Source organism: Passer domesticus, chromosome 7 (assembly GCF_036417665.1).
Source record: "Passer domesticus isolate bPasDom1 chromosome 7, bPasDom1.hap1, whole genome shotgun sequence".
In the NCBI taxonomy this organism is placed as follows: Eukaryota; Metazoa; Chordata; class Aves; order Passeriformes; family Passeridae; genus Passer; species Passer domesticus.
In genome coordinates this window covers 49,363,513-49,379,092 of record NC_087480.1, presented here as the reverse complement: position 1 = coordinate 49,379,092, position 15,580 = coordinate 49,363,513, and the positions used below count along the sequence as shown (strand labels likewise).

The 15,580-nt window shown below is 36.7% G+C and overlaps 1 long non-coding RNA gene across 1 annotated transcript in view; it reads right to left on the bottom strand.

Annotated features, from left to right (window-relative positions):
* Positions 1-15,580, bottom strand: part of LOC135305153 (uncharacterized) — a 173,825-nt gene that overhangs the window by 5,216 nt on the left and 153,029 nt on the right. The window contains exons 8-13 of the long non-coding RNA XR_010366430.1: positions 13,394-13,681; positions 12,916-13,002; positions 12,639-12,720; positions 10,217-10,397; positions 3,213-3,710; positions 1,171-1,325 (exon numbers count right to left, since the gene is read on the bottom strand). This is a non-coding gene — a long non-coding RNA (uncharacterized LOC135305153). The remainder of the gene's footprint in view (positions 1-1,170; positions 1,326-3,212; positions 3,711-10,216; positions 10,398-12,638; positions 12,721-12,915; positions 13,003-13,393; positions 13,682-15,580) is intronic.

The window sequence follows — 15,580 nt, the reverse complement described above, 5'->3', positions numbered from 1 at the left end:
AACTGGGACAGAGCAACACACTGGTAAGCCTGGGATGCTTGTAAATCATTGTTCTAATTTGTGATAAGAAGCATATCCATTTTATTCTAGCATTAAAAGTAGTATCCTTAATTTTGAAATTAAAATGCTCCCAATAAAGTCATGTAAGCACTGAGAATGAGTCCTTTTATATGTGAGAGAGCATGGGCACAGTGAAGAAGACAAAGAGGATATAATACCCCTGAGATGATGAGTTTGTGTATTATACCTATTTACTTTGATAGTTGTAGAGATTTTATTTGTACTGTGCATTTCATTTAGTGTTAGGAAGTTGAAAATAAACCTAAAATACAGCACAGATGCAAATATTACATTTCAACTTAAATAACTACACTATAACTACCTAAAAAATTATTGTAATTTCAATTCCATAATGTACCCTTTACTTTCTCCTTACTCATATCCCTTATTTTTCCAAATATAAGCATCACTGCATTTATGAAGGAATGTATATTTGCCAGCTCTGAATGGTAAATACACATAAAATTATCAATACTACTTGTTTAATACTGACCAGTATACTGAAAAAAGGAGTCAAAGCAGAGAGCAATACTGGACTACTCAAATATTGTAGAAACATGCTTATGTTTTAGTTATTATTTATGAAATAATGATCAAAAGTAGGAATTTGCTTTTTACAGAAAAAAAACGCCTACAAACCAACCAAACAAAAAGAAAAAATTCTATTTTAATGGCTTTTGTTCATTTTTTAAAACTTGACATCTTAGTTACTGAGGTAATTTCTTTTGAATACTCTTCTAACATGAATAGCTGTATTTTCAGACTGCATTTCATGAAAGAGGAAAAAAATCACATGGTAGAACCCTGTCTCAATGTTCCCTGTCAAACCATAAATACAAGAAAGACTGCAATGCTCTTGATTTGTGATGGGAGGTAGTAAAACATTTGTGCATGGTGAAAAGACCAATAAAAGACCCAGCATCGGTGGATTCAGTGAAAATCAGTATAAAATTTTTCTACTGACATGAAGTGAATCTATTTGTTTCCTCATATAGAAGGACAAACCATACCCATATATTTTGCTTTCACATCCTAACTACAAAGTCATAGACAAAAAGCATAAAGTAAGAGCAAATATTACTCCAGAACCTAAATTGATTCAGCACTCACCTGAGAGAATGGAATTTTGGCTTCCAGCTTCTGCTTTCAATTAATGTTTGGATTATCTCCATCCTAAATACCTCCTAGCCATGTGGATTCAATCGACAAGCACAGGCAGCAGCTGAAGGCAGGATTTCCACATTCCTGATGGTCCCTCAGCACTGCTGCGTGATCAGAGAAAATCAGGCACTTACTAAATGGGTGCAACCTAACCCAAAGGCCAGACTGGGCCTGCCAGAGCCTTGGACCGTTTTGGGAAAACAAAGGGGGAGAAAGGCCTGTCCTTATAGACCAAAGCATGCAACAAAGCTTATTTAAATTCACAGCTGAACTACTGAATCCAGGCACACAGCACAAAGATAACTTATCCACAGGTCCCTCAGATTAGCACCATGGTGCCTTGCCAGGGCTGAAGACAAGCTACCTAAAACTGCAGCTGAATTTGATGTTGAAGAATTATCTCCCCTGCTGTCTGACAAGTATTTTTCAAAATGTGCCTGCCCCAGCCAGGAGAATGCAGAGCAGGAAGAACCAACCATGCTCACCCTGGCACACCACACCACTCAAATGTGCCTGCATGAGGGCTTTCAATGAGCAAAAGGAACAACTCTGCACCTCAAGGAGCCTTTGGGCCTTTTCTTTAAGCTCATATATTTCCATTGTGAATAACTTGCTTAATCCATGGAGGATTTTTGTAGAAAATAAATAAATAACCAAAGTGAATCTCCTCACTGGTAGGTAAAATATTCTTCAGTGTGGTAGATATTTGGAGCTATTTACAATCAACCTGAAGAGTTGGTGTGCTAGACTAGCAACTTATTCAAGTAATTACACAAGGCATTGCCTCTTTTCAGACATTTTGTTTAGAAAGTTAAATTATCTGAACTGCTTTGTTCTCCACCTATGTTAAAAGCAGATTCATCAATGAGTTAGAGAAAATAACCAAAAACAGTCTCCACAGATTCTTAAATAACAGTTCCTCCCCTTTTACTCTTGGCATTGCTACAAATGAAAAACAGAATATTGGAGGATTGCTACAGATCTGGGCTTTTCCATTTGCAAAAAAAATCTGAGTTTTTTAAATAAGCATATCATAGTTCCAGGAGAAGATACTTTGCTAGTGAAGGTTCATTTCAATAGCTGAATAAACCCATGGATCTGAGCAGGATTTGTTTTCATTTTTGCACTGTAGCTGTACAAGCAACTGAAGAAGCTGAAGAAGAAACTGAACAAGAGCGCTCTTTTTAAATCTGAAATTTAAAACAGTTAATTAGGCTCCGAGGAACAATCTGGAAAGGAGAAAAAACTAACCAAACCATATATATATTTAGTCATATGTAAAAGTAGCATTCAATTGCAAATGGCAAGAGGGGTCATGAAAGGGTTACCAGCAGGTTCCCACTCCATGTAGCCCTCTTTCAGTGACACTTAAAGCAGAACATGCATTACATTTTCCTTCTGACCAAAGCCTCCTTCTAATACCTTAAACAAAATTATTCAACACTCCTCTTCCAGGCCAGTTATGGATTTAATTGCTCATTAACTCTGGAACCTTTCTTCAGATTGTTAAAGTATTTACTCTTTCAGATTTCTAATGGCTTCCAATTAGATTACTAATGCCGACAGTACTGAGTTATACCACTTTACTTACCAGAGTTTTTTTCCTAGCACATACAGTATTTTGAGTGCTCAGTCAGAAGTTTTCAATAGCAGCAAATGCCTAATTTAGAACTCAGAGTTCTTAAACAATTGAATAAGAAAAACACTCCCATTCAAAACCATGAGAAAAACATTTTGTGGAATCACATATTGGTCAGTACATTCCCACTAGAAAACAAACTTTTTGGTACAAAACAAAGTTTCAAAAAATTGAAGTGCAACATAGCATTAATTTGGGAAAGTAAAGCAGCAATGTCTGAAACTATTTTAAAAAAAAGTAAAATACTCCCTGAAACTGGGTCAAGAGCAACTGACTGCTGGTAGAGCCCCAAACACATTTGGACACTCTTCTCCATGCTGCAAGAGAAAATACTGCTGCACTTCATATTTACCTGCACTGCCTGCTCAGATATCTGCTGCTGGGTGATCCGTCCAGCTGAAATGTCAGCCCTGCATGGGGTGAGCCTGGTCTCAGTACTTCTGTAGGTATTGGGAGGGATTTTTTTGATGCTTGATAGATGTCTCCTGGAACATCCACAAAGATGCAGCCCTTGCTTCAGCTGCAAAATAAGTCCGGGTGTTCATCCAATGCTTTGGTGGTGGAGAAAGGGAGATCTCAGATACCTCCTGAGCCTGAAGTCTTCTGCCAGCTCCTCACAATCTCCCACCATGCTGTCAAGTCTTTTTCAGAATAGCAGAGTCCAGTCTAATGAAGATACATTTCAGTAACAACTTCACTCTTGTTTATGTCCTTAGTGCAACCTCTGGGTCACGCATGGCCAAGTGGAAGCACAGCTTCCCCTCATTACCAGACAAATTCAAATGGATGATCACACTGGCTCAAGGCTTGATAGGTGCTTGGTTTGCACTGTTTCTTCTTACATCATGTTCTTCAATATATAAAAAAAAAATCAATATATGAACACATTTTCAGCTGTCACGTATACTCTGCAAACTACATCAAATAACCATTGAAATTAAACTTAGCCACACTTTCCTTTAAAGTGGATTTGGATTGTCATAATTTTGGATACACTTACAATTTTACACTCATTTTTTATATATATTTACCACTTCTTTTTTGTGCATGTAGATATCCTTCATGAGTTCCTACCTGGACATTTTTCATCTTGTGACTCTTTTCTCAAGAAAATGCAACTCCAGGGATATTTGTATTAAGATGTAGGGTAATGAGTACAAAAGTACAAAAGTACAATGCAGTTGGAAGAACACACATTTAATTATTCAGTAGTATATTAGTTTGACAGTTTAGTTAATAAACAATGGAAAGACAAAATAGATATTTTTCAGATCTCAATATTTAATTCTAAATTCTTATTTTGGCCATGGACCCATCCTCTACCAAAGTTACTTAGACAAAAATTAAGATAATTTAATGCAATTTAAATATTTTAAGAGTGGCTTATAGTTTTCAGGATAAGACCATAGCTATCCATAATAAAATATACTGATTATTCTAATTACTTATTGCTTTCTCAGAAACAACTGAGGGCAAATATTGCTGTGCAGTGTCAATACCAAGATTTTTCATAGAAGCAGTACAGCATCTTTACCTTTCTCCCCATGTGGATGACAATGAAATGCCAGAAAGTTTGGCACAAAGCTGTTTTACTGTACTAAATAAAGTCAGCTTACATTTTCTACAGCAAGAGGGTGACAAGGACAAAAGAAGAGTTTAATATTTTAAAAGTTCCAAAGACTGTGAATACTTTTTAGTTGGAGGTAGCTTGATGTTTGTTGTCCCATCCCTTTTGATAGCTCAGAAGAGAAAGAAGTCTCCAAATATAGACCAGCACATCTGTAGCCCAGATAAGGAAAGTGATATACAGTCCCATGATAAATGCTATCTCAGGGAACCATACCAGATATTTTGATGACTACTAAAGAATTTCTGTGTGGAGAGCAAACACTACCAGAAAAAAGGAATATATGATAAAATCAAAAATATTTCAGGGACATGAGGAAAAAAGGGAATAGAAGGAAACGCAACAGTTGTCTTTGAAACTGTGCTGATAGTGATTCTTTCCATGTTAGTAATTTTTTAGCCAGGGTGTCTGTAGTTTTTATTGAAATCTTCACTATTTGCATTGGACCCTAAAAATAGTTGAGTTACAATGGATCACAAGTGTTTTCCTCCACTGGAATTATGATATTCTGTGGGTGAAATTGAAGAACTAAGGGTGAACTTTCAAGAACTAACAGAAATGCTTTTCTTTCAGAAAGCCTCTCCAATTCATTTTTTCTTTCCCAACATTGGCAATTGTCAGTAATGCCTCTTATTTTTCAAGTTTTACAATGTAAAATTAAAAGGAAAATAGTTTCAGATGAACAAATTTTCCATCACATAAACAGTTAATTCCAAATTTGGTGGTAGTCTCTTTACTGTCCACACTACACATAATTCCCGTTTAAAAAAACCTTAACACTAGAGTTTCAGTAGAAGAAGCAGTGTTTACTTTAGTATTTTTTTTCCTTAATCCAAGATAAATCTCTATAATTAGAATTGACTGCTTTTTAAAAGAACAGAAATGGCAAGTGGCTCTATCTTAAATTAAAAGATCTATTACCTTTGGTCTTCTAATTCTTCTCAGCAATGTGTTTTCTCTAAAGGCATTTTCTCATCCTTATGAAAACTAACTTATGGTAGGTGTAGAGGGAAAAGCACATTGTTGGATTTATGTACTAAGTGTCTGGATAGGGAAGATATATACAAGTTTAGGGAAATGGGAAATAATTGCCAAGTATTTCATGCATGAACATATTATTAAAAATATCTGTAGCATAAGATATGCATCAAATACGACATTTTTATTGAAGGCTAAATTTTCATTGCCTCATAGAAATGGGACATAGGGAAGTAAAAAGTAAAGACTCATCATTTCTGCATTCAAGAGTTGAATGCCTAAAAAGCATAGAGGCACTTCTGGTAAACCACTGCTTTGTACAGCCATACCACAGAAACCCTCATGGCCAGCAGTAAAAAGTGGTAGACTGCCAGGATATCATGGCACGTATATTCAGTTAACTTCATTCTTTTTGCAGCCAGGATTTTCTTTGTTTCCTATGCCCTATAAGCCTATCTTTTTTAGCTTCACTCTGTCAGCGCCCCTTTTCTGTCCTGCTCTCTGTATGACTGTGGCTTCAAATCTGGACCTCAACAATCCTGATTTTGTATGCTTCTCACTCTTCTATTTCCTGGACAGGAAAGCAGCTAGATGATTTGAGATTTTCCAAGACCTGTTGTACCCTGGAATTAGTGAACACTGGCAGCATGTACAATGAGAACAATGCTGGAAGCTACCTGTTGGCTGAAGCTTTGATTGCAAAGTCATTTATTTAACAGTAACCAATACCATTTGTCTAACTACTCACAGCATTCAGTGGATGGTATGTACCCCATATTAAAAAGACCTGCATTCACACCAGTTCAGTTTTCTTTTACCCTAAACAAACAAACAAATAAAAAATATTCCCCTCGAAACAAAATCCCAACACATTATGAAATGAAACATTGCTCAAATGCAAAAATAATTATTTCAGTGGTCCCTCTTCCAAAAGCCTAGTTTTATTCCTTCTGAAAATTAGTTCACCTAGGTATTATAATAGCTTCTATATTTCTCTAACTTCTGCTTTTCAGACATGTATGTCTATATTGCCCTTTAAAATTGCACCATATGACCACATATTGGCATCTGCTGGAGGGATTTTAGGAGTCATCAAAAGTCCAGATAGCTTATGGTTGCTGAACACAAGGTATTTTGACTCTCCTGGCTAATTCCATTTATTTCAGCAGAGCTGTGCCAACACTGAATCTGAGCCCTCTATCTAAATTTAATCTGTTCATTACCTCTGAAGACTATTGCAAATAAATAGGCAATCAAGTAGCTAGAAGGACAGAAAAGAGGGATATGGTGCATAATAGGTAACCTTACAGAAGAAAATCAAAGCACTGATTCCCTTCCTTCCAAAAGCAGACAATAACAGTTGAAACCAATCACATTTCAATTTTTCTTTTCTGCATTTGATACTCTGGAGACTTTTTTCTGCTCATTCTAAATCAGCCCCTTGGTAACTGACTTCACCAATAACTGGATCAACCTGCAGGTAAGAGCTGGATTTGGATCTGTCGAGCATAAAGCTCTCTGCTTTGCACAGCAGTGAAAGCTGCTCCCACACTCACACAGGGTAAGCAATTGCTAGGAAAGGCTCCAGCTGCCCTGACAATGTCTTTTACCTTGAACTGGTAAAACAAGCTCAATTTTACCCAGTTCTTGGCTTCCTCACTTCTGCTACATTTAGAGTGACACTTATGAAATAGATATCTTTCCCTAGGGAATGAAACTAAGAACAATTCGGTTTACAAACTCTAGGCTTAAAAGATCCTTTCTGATAATGCTTCCAGTAAGGACTGACTAGGATATCTCTTTACCTGGAGTACACAATTCACCTCTACACTCCTGTGGACTCCTGCCACCTGTCTGATATTTTCTAGTCATTGCCAAATAGAATTCTATGTATTTATAAAATTTCAGTAGACATTGCTATTTAAAAAACTTTCCACAGTTGAATGTGCCTCTGGGTCAAAGGAGAATCTTATCTCACCATGGTTTCTAAATCTGTGAGATTTTCTGAGGAATGGAGTGTTGAAATCTGATTGCTGAGGCTGTGCAACAAGAATGAAAGATAAAGAGAAAGATTAAAGATGTTTAAAGTTCAGATATATCATTACTACCTTTCTCAGCACATTGACATAGGGATTAAATACAGTTTCCCAGAAAAGTGAAAAAAAAAATTTCAATAGGCTCTAATCAGAATTAGGTAATGTAAGGATTGTTATCCCCATACATAAAATAGGAATATTCTGTAATGAAACAGAATAGTCCTTGAAGTAGGACATTTATTTAATAATAATAATAACAATCATCATCATCATCCTAAAAGTCCCTGGTTTTGATCAGACTGGATGGGTTTTTTATTGTTCATTTATCTCTTTAAACACTTCAGGTCAGCATGTATTGAATTTTGGTGTCCTGGTGCTGCTGCCTCTGTCTTCAAACTATTCTTCAGAAACTGTATTTGTTTTCCTCTGTCCTCATACTAAATATCTGTAGTGCCATGTGAAGCTCTTCCACCTTACAACAGCAATGGCATTCAATCTCCCAGTGTGGGGCACAAACTCCTGCTTCACTCGACCATCTTGGCGAAACCCTTCAGGCTTTGGGAGATCACACGTGTGACTGACCCATGGCCAGTGACCAAGGCAGGGTCTCAGTTCACTGGAAGAAAACCATAACTCTTGTCAGCCACAGCCACTCTACCAGCCCACATCAGAAATGTCATTAACAGCCCAGAGGAGAGGGGCAGGCAGAAGAACAAACGCAAAGTGCCTCAGGTTTATACAGCAATTTTTTTTGAGCTACTATGACTTTTATTCATTAGGTTATTAGATAATCTAGTATGGGGTTTTGATCCTTTGAATAGTTCTCATTTTCTGCCTAATTATTACTAATGAAGTTAATTCCCTGCCTCTCCCATGACTGTTTTTAGCAGTTGAATACTCAATAAGAAAGGGTGTGGGGAACAATTGAGGAGGAAAGCAGTGAGTTATAAAAAGGGAAGGGTATTTTAGTCTAAAATACATTTGCATTTCAAAAGATTAGCATAAATCATGTGTGCTTACCTGGCACTCACTTTTTAAAATTTAATTAATGCTAGAAAGACACTTTGAGACATAGTGCTCTAAAGGTGCTTGGAAGAAAAAAAATGGTCCCCCAAGTGTCTGATGTGAAGAGCCCCTAGGTGACACTCAGAGTAATGCACTTTTTGAGCACTTAAATTTACTAGTGTCTTTCAGTGCTTCATTAACATAATTTGGCACAATTATAGATATAAACACTTTATAAGCACTTAGTACTAGGAGTATCAAAAAACTGTTGATCTCCATCAGTTTACACTGAAAACAAAAAGCTCCAGCACAGCACTCCAATAAACACTTAGAACTGTTCCATGCTTATCAATAACATTCAAAATGTGCCAAAAAAGAAAAAAAGAGTCTTTCTTACATGATCTCTGGATAAATTCTTTAAAGATGTTAAACACCCATGTAGCAGGCTATCTAAAACAATTAAAATTTTATGAAATGAACAATTAGATTTACTTAATCCTGCTGCTCCCTGACTAGCTGCAATGACAAGGTAATTCAACAGCGTTTTTGGGAAAAGGAAAACCAAGAATGGTGCCATTCAGAATAACAATCATCACCTTATCTATCACACTGACATGTTAAATCTCCTGGAAAAAGATTAGGAATACTCAGGCTGGTATGTAGTGCAGGCCCAAGTCAGGGTAAGTAAGGTGAAACTGAGTGCAGGTATGACATACAGCACCCCACCTACAGAGTTTTTGCTGCTTGTGCTCCTAACTTAGTTGAAAAATATTTTGGGAAAAAAAAAAGCCCACATGAAATGTGCTGTTTGCTTTTTTGATGCAGTTAGTGAGCCCTCCACATGCCTTACACACTTCAGAGTGCTTCTTTAGAAGAGAAATGTTGCTCTCCCAGAAGGTACTCCTGAGGGCAGGCTGTGACAGGCAGAGTTTGGCCAGCAGTGAGCCCACGTCAGCTGCCCGTGCACACACCCATTTCTCATCCGAGCCACACATCCAGGCTTTGTGCTGAAAGCTCCTTCTCCTCAGTGGGGAGAAGAACAACAGCACAAAGCTGAGCTCTGCTCACAGGACACTTCAATATCACCTCTCCCTCTCTTTTGATCCATGGATTTTCTTTTAATGGAAACCATTTTCAATTATTAACTTTTTAATTAATAACTTCTGTGCAGTCCACAAATTCAGATCAGGGTGAGGACTAAGTAAACACATAGTTAAAAGGATCTGTTTCTAAAGATTGATTTGAAATAAAATTAAAGAAAGAAAAAACACAGTTTTTTTTGTTTGGTTGTTTTTTTTTTTTTTTTTTTTTTCTCTTTTCCTTTCTCTTGGTATTTGCAATTTAGCATGCATTTAATCAAGTCAGAGGCTGTGTTTTCCAAAGCAAATTAAGTACATAAACCTTGAAACATATTATCATCTCTTTTTATGTATGGTAGGTCAGCTAAATTTATGAATATTTCACCTGACAGTCACATTAATCATCTTAACATTTCATGATATTTTTGCCAGTAAAGTGGAATGACAATTGATTAAACTATAGACCAGTCATCACATTAAGAAGATTCCATTTATGTAAACTAAAAAAATCCAAAAGACTGTGCAAAAGGTAACACTTTTCAGGTGACAATTTTCAGTCTTCACTTAATTTCACTAGGGTTAGCACCTAACTGCTTTTGAAAATAACTTATTAGCAATTGTCTCTATTTACCTTGTTAAGTGCTGGGAATAGGTTCTTGCAGGATCAATCTGTTTTTGTTGAGGGTATGTCTGATTTGCCTTGAAATTATCTCTGTCATGTGCAATTGCTGAAATATTGCTTGCTGAAATCTGACTAGAAAAGCTCTTATTTTGCTTTTGGAATGAGACTGGGAGTGGTATAACTGAGTAGCCTAAAAAAAAGAGCAAAAAATTGTTGTGAAAAAAGGCACCGAAAGAATACAAGAAAATTGGAGACAGTAAGAATTTAGGATTATCTGAAAAATCAAAGCAATTTTTAGGCATCTATCAATAGAGACTGCCTTCCTTTCTCTGTCTAAAATTTTCCATCTACCAATTTAAGACACTGTTGCAGCAAAGTACCTAAACATTACATAAATCCTCTTGAAGTCAGAGGGATTTAAGTACGTGAATAAAATTATGTGCATACTGAAGTACTTGGCTGGGCTGGGTTTCACTGTTGAATTTGGCCATGGCCAATTTTAAAAAGATTACTCCAAGACTGAAACTTTTATCTGTAATTTCCTTGACAAAAGAAGATGTATTCTGCTTTCCTTTCTCTAATACATTTGAGATACATAGGAGAACAGAAACAGCCGAAATTGGTTATTTTACAGGGGAGAGAAAGATAGTCTCCAAGAGAAAAAATGCAAGCTGATTTTTACTTCCTTTAGATAAATATATAGTTCAGGCTCTCAACCCATCTTTTATAACACCAAATCTTCACAGTTAAGAGTTCTGTCTCTCTCAAGTTGCACATTATGTCTCTCAAAGTTTTGGGTGTTGCTGTGAAAAACACTCACTGCTAAAGACATTTAAGAAAACCCAAACAACACACCCTTTCTCCCCTGAATTCAACTGCAGTTGAGGAAAAGTCTAAAACTATGACTGAAAAAGCTATATCCTCACCACCATCTAACCACAGAGGCATTTCTTTGTTTGACTTAGTCCAATTCCTCTACAATCTAGGAGTCTGTTTCAGAGCATGTTTAAAACTATTCCAGTTTTAGCAGTTAATTTAGTTTGTCTTAAGCTTGATAGAAATCCAAAAATTATGCAGAGAATATCTTAAATCCTGAAGGGTGCAACCCAGGGGGTGGAAGAAAAATATACATAATATATGCATGCAATTTAGTCTCAATGAAAATACAGCTAAATTCTTTCATAATGAATGCAAGGAAAAGATGGTTCAATAGCCTAGATGGGAGAGTGGTCACTACAAATAAAAAACATATTAAATTCCTTTTCATCCTGAGAGTGTTGACAGCAAAAACCCCTCACACTTAACCTTGAGGTTTCTTCTCCATGTGTGCATTTGACAAACAACCTTCTGGTCTTGAAAGAACAGTTCTGGGTGTGTAACATGGGGAGCTTTGGGCCTGCAGATCCCAAGCAGGTAGAGCTCAACCTTAAAATCCTACTCCAGACAACTTAGCTCTAGACAGAGGAGTAATTTAAAGCAGATTTCTGGAAACATAACTTGTCAAATAGCCTTACATGCCTCTAGTAACCACATAAATAACTTTGGTTATATTTCCACTATGTTTTCTGGTGAGGTAATGTAGAAGAGACTAGATGACCAAGGATTATACACCTAAAATTTTGTTCCTGAGCAAAATCCCTTTGAATCGTTATTGTTTATACCTAACTTAAGTATTAGACCCGAGAATTAGTCCTCCTTATGAAACAAGTGGTTTCAGTTTAACAATTGTTGCGACTGTAATTTTATTATTACAAAGCAATGAAAGAAACGGGTTGGCTTAAACAAAAACAATGTAAAGTTCAATTGTTACACTATACTAGTTTATCTACCTAATTCCACTAGCAAAAAAATTTAGTTTCCAAACAAAACCCAATGGTGCAACCATTGATTTAGATGACACCTATCTGCCTGTTACTCCTGGGCTCCCACTATTTTGCAAAACACTGGCACTGTGGGACTATTCCAATCATGTGACATATAGGAGTCACTTAAACATGGACCTTTCCATAGAATGGTGTGGGTTGGAAGAGACCTTAAATACCTAGTTCCAACCCTCCTGGGACACCTTCCACTAGACCAGGTTCTCAGAGCTCCATCTGACCTGGCCTTGGACTCATTCAGGGATGAGGCATCCACAACTTCTCTGGACAACCTGTGCCAGTGCCTCACTACCCTCACAATAAAGAATTTTTTCCTGATATCTGATCTAAACCTGCTCCCAGTTTGACTCCATTCCCCCTGGTCCTGTCACCATATATACTTATTTAGAGCAGAATGCCAGATTTCATAACAAAAGCAGTCCAGGAATAATCAACCTCACCCTTTTCCTTGTTTTCAAACCCTGAATTAATTCAGTATACATTATAAATCATTTTCCTCCCCAGACAATAAGCATTTGGGATCTTCTGTCATTCCATGGCCCTTTACTCACAGAAGGTCTCATTTTGCTCCACCCACAGGCTGTTTGGGGTTTTTTCTCATCACAGCTTCAGTCATAAAAAAAACCTTTTTACCTAGAAAAAACACATTAGTTAAATGCACAAATACCATTACATGAGGGCGAGGGGATATGTAAATAACAATATACTGAGACAATCATCACAGTTAAAACTGCAGAGGAATAAAGACACTGATGGGATGATTACTCGAGTGCTGAACTATGTACATATACACACCCTTCTGATGGGAATGATATAAATATTGCTTACTGGGTTGGCTCAGCATCCGGTGATTGCGCTTGTCTCAATCAATGAAAGGGTTATAGTTCAGCATGGCTGTGACAACAGAACACTGTGCTACAGAGGAAAATGTAAAGCAACCTTAATAGCAACACAATCAGAACCACTTAAAGAATCATACAGTCATTACATTTTTGGAGGCAAACACATTTGTACAGCATCTATCTTAATATTTTGCATGTGATTAGCTTAGGTCTATCACACTGTGGAAGCATGCCAATAACATACTGATGAAGTGATATCAGCATAAACGAAGCTTTGGGGTTTTTGTTGTTTGTTTCCTTGGTTTTTCTTTATATTGTCAAGGACACTAAGAAGCATCAAGTAAATTGTGCAAAACTGGGGCTTGCAGCATCAGCTACAGTCCTGGATACTTATGAAAATAAGACAAAGCTGGAGCTGAGTCTCATATACCTTCTCTGTGCAACTACTTTTAATACACAATTACCTTCTTGAGTTCTCTGTCCAGAAAGAACACACCCAATGTCCATTGATTTTTTTCTTAAGTATACTTATATTGTTTTTTTTCACTGTATATGCTGTTTTTCTTGTCATTAGGAAGTTCTGAAGACAGTCTTGACAAGTGTAATTTATTTCAATAGGCTGAATTGTGTTCGAATCTTCAGTTAATGCCACAGTCTGCTTAAATATCTATGCAATTAAGTTGTTCCACTTCCAAAACATCTCTTGCTTGGGTACTGACTGGCCACCTTGGACAAATGGTTGCTTATACCTGCTAAGGAGAAGATATGAAATTCCTTTCCTTAAGCCTGTCATGTGTTATTTAAAATCCAATGCTTTTTTTTGTTCTTTGTCAAGAAGGAAAACAAATTTGCAAGAAAATAAGCTTTAAAATGCTCTGCTGTGCAGATTTTGTTTTTCCCTTCTCCCTCTCATATCAATCTACTTGTTTCTTGTTTATGCTCTCCCTCCCCATGACCCTACTGCTCATAATGCACGGAGCTGCAGGCACTCCGAGCAGAGCGGCTAAAGCCGACCTGAGGGAAGCAGATTTGTGGGAAGCACCACAGGGCTCAGCTCAGAAGCATGGAGATGTGTGTCACTTGGAGCTGCTGCAGATCTCATAGAAGCACAAGGGTTGGCTTGTACTCTGGAGCAGATTTCTGATTGAAATGGATGGAAAAAAACTCAGCTATGCAGGCAAGTGCCATCAGTTCATATGATGTGGGGGAGTGTGCCATGCTCTTTTGGGCTGGTAGGTGAGAGGTGGAGACCTTCTAAGAGAACTTACAGAAAAATAAAAGGCTTTATAAAAAAGAGGAGATAATTTTTGTTGTCTTAAAATGTTTGAAAATTTATTAAATTATCAAATTTATTCATGTTTAATCTGTAAACTTGCAATTAAAAAGACTTCTCCCATAGCTACTGTATGAGGAGTATCCAATAAGTAGTGTCATTGGGTAATTAGAATATTGCAGTAGGGGGAAGCACAGAACTAAAAATTAAGCAGCATTAATGAGATTAAAATCCACTAGGTTGTGTTAAAAAGGGCTGTCTAGATAGGTGAGGTTTTAAGAAATGATATCAAGATCTGAACATTGTCTATAGTAATTTTGAATATTAATGAAGCACCATTGTGCAGCTTTGCATATCCAAATGTGAAGTGCAGTTTAGATTTTTGTAGCTGAATAAGTAATCTTTATTATGCTATAAACAAGATTCTGAGGTTTTTAACATTTACATGATTGATTCATGCGTACTGGATCAATATATAGGTCATTGCTTGCTTTGTTTTTAACAGTTTGTTCCTCCATTATGAAAAATTGGATCAGCAATGGTTGCTGATCCAACCATTGCTCATTGCACTGGAATTTAGCTTTTGTGCCTTGTATTAGATCATATTTTCAATATTGAAAAATTACCCAGTGACTGCATTTCTGATGACAAGCCTGCTGCTGCTCTTTCACATATTTTTTCAAATAAGAGTAACAATGGTCAGTTGTCTAGATGAATACTTTCTCAATACTCATGGGGTCACATTTGTTTGCAAGGCAAGCGATACAAAACAGCATTAATAGAAAAAGAATGGCAATTGTATTTCTAATAACGACTTTAAATCCTTGGCTCTTCTGTATTTGAGGCAATGTAGATGAAGGCCTTAGGAGTGGACAATTGCCTCTGTAGAAATGTATTTCCAATTACTGTCTCCCAGAAAGGTTTTCCATTGAGCTTTTAAGAGTGTTTGGCTACCTATTTACATACAAGGAGAAAGATATAAAATATAAGGGTCATGGCACGTACAATGCCTCCACAAGAGTATTGATTCAAGGCACACCTAAATAAAAATATCAACAAAAAAGGATAAGTCTACTCACTGACAAGATATCAACTAAATCTCTAATAAACTAAGAAAGACAATAATAATTCTTGGCACTATTTTTTAATCTAAATAATGGAAAAATATTCCTTGTCTACTCTGTGGCACTTATCTGAAGTATAAAGGACACCGTGCCCATATGGGAGTCATCAGAAGCTCTACATTAATAAATGCAAGATTAGTAAAGAACAAGGAGAATTCCACTCAGAGAGTGCTTTTCTCAGAGAATATTTTATGATGAATATGAAGAGATCTCATTATTGTAAATTGTTCCTTTATCTTCAAGCAAAACAACTC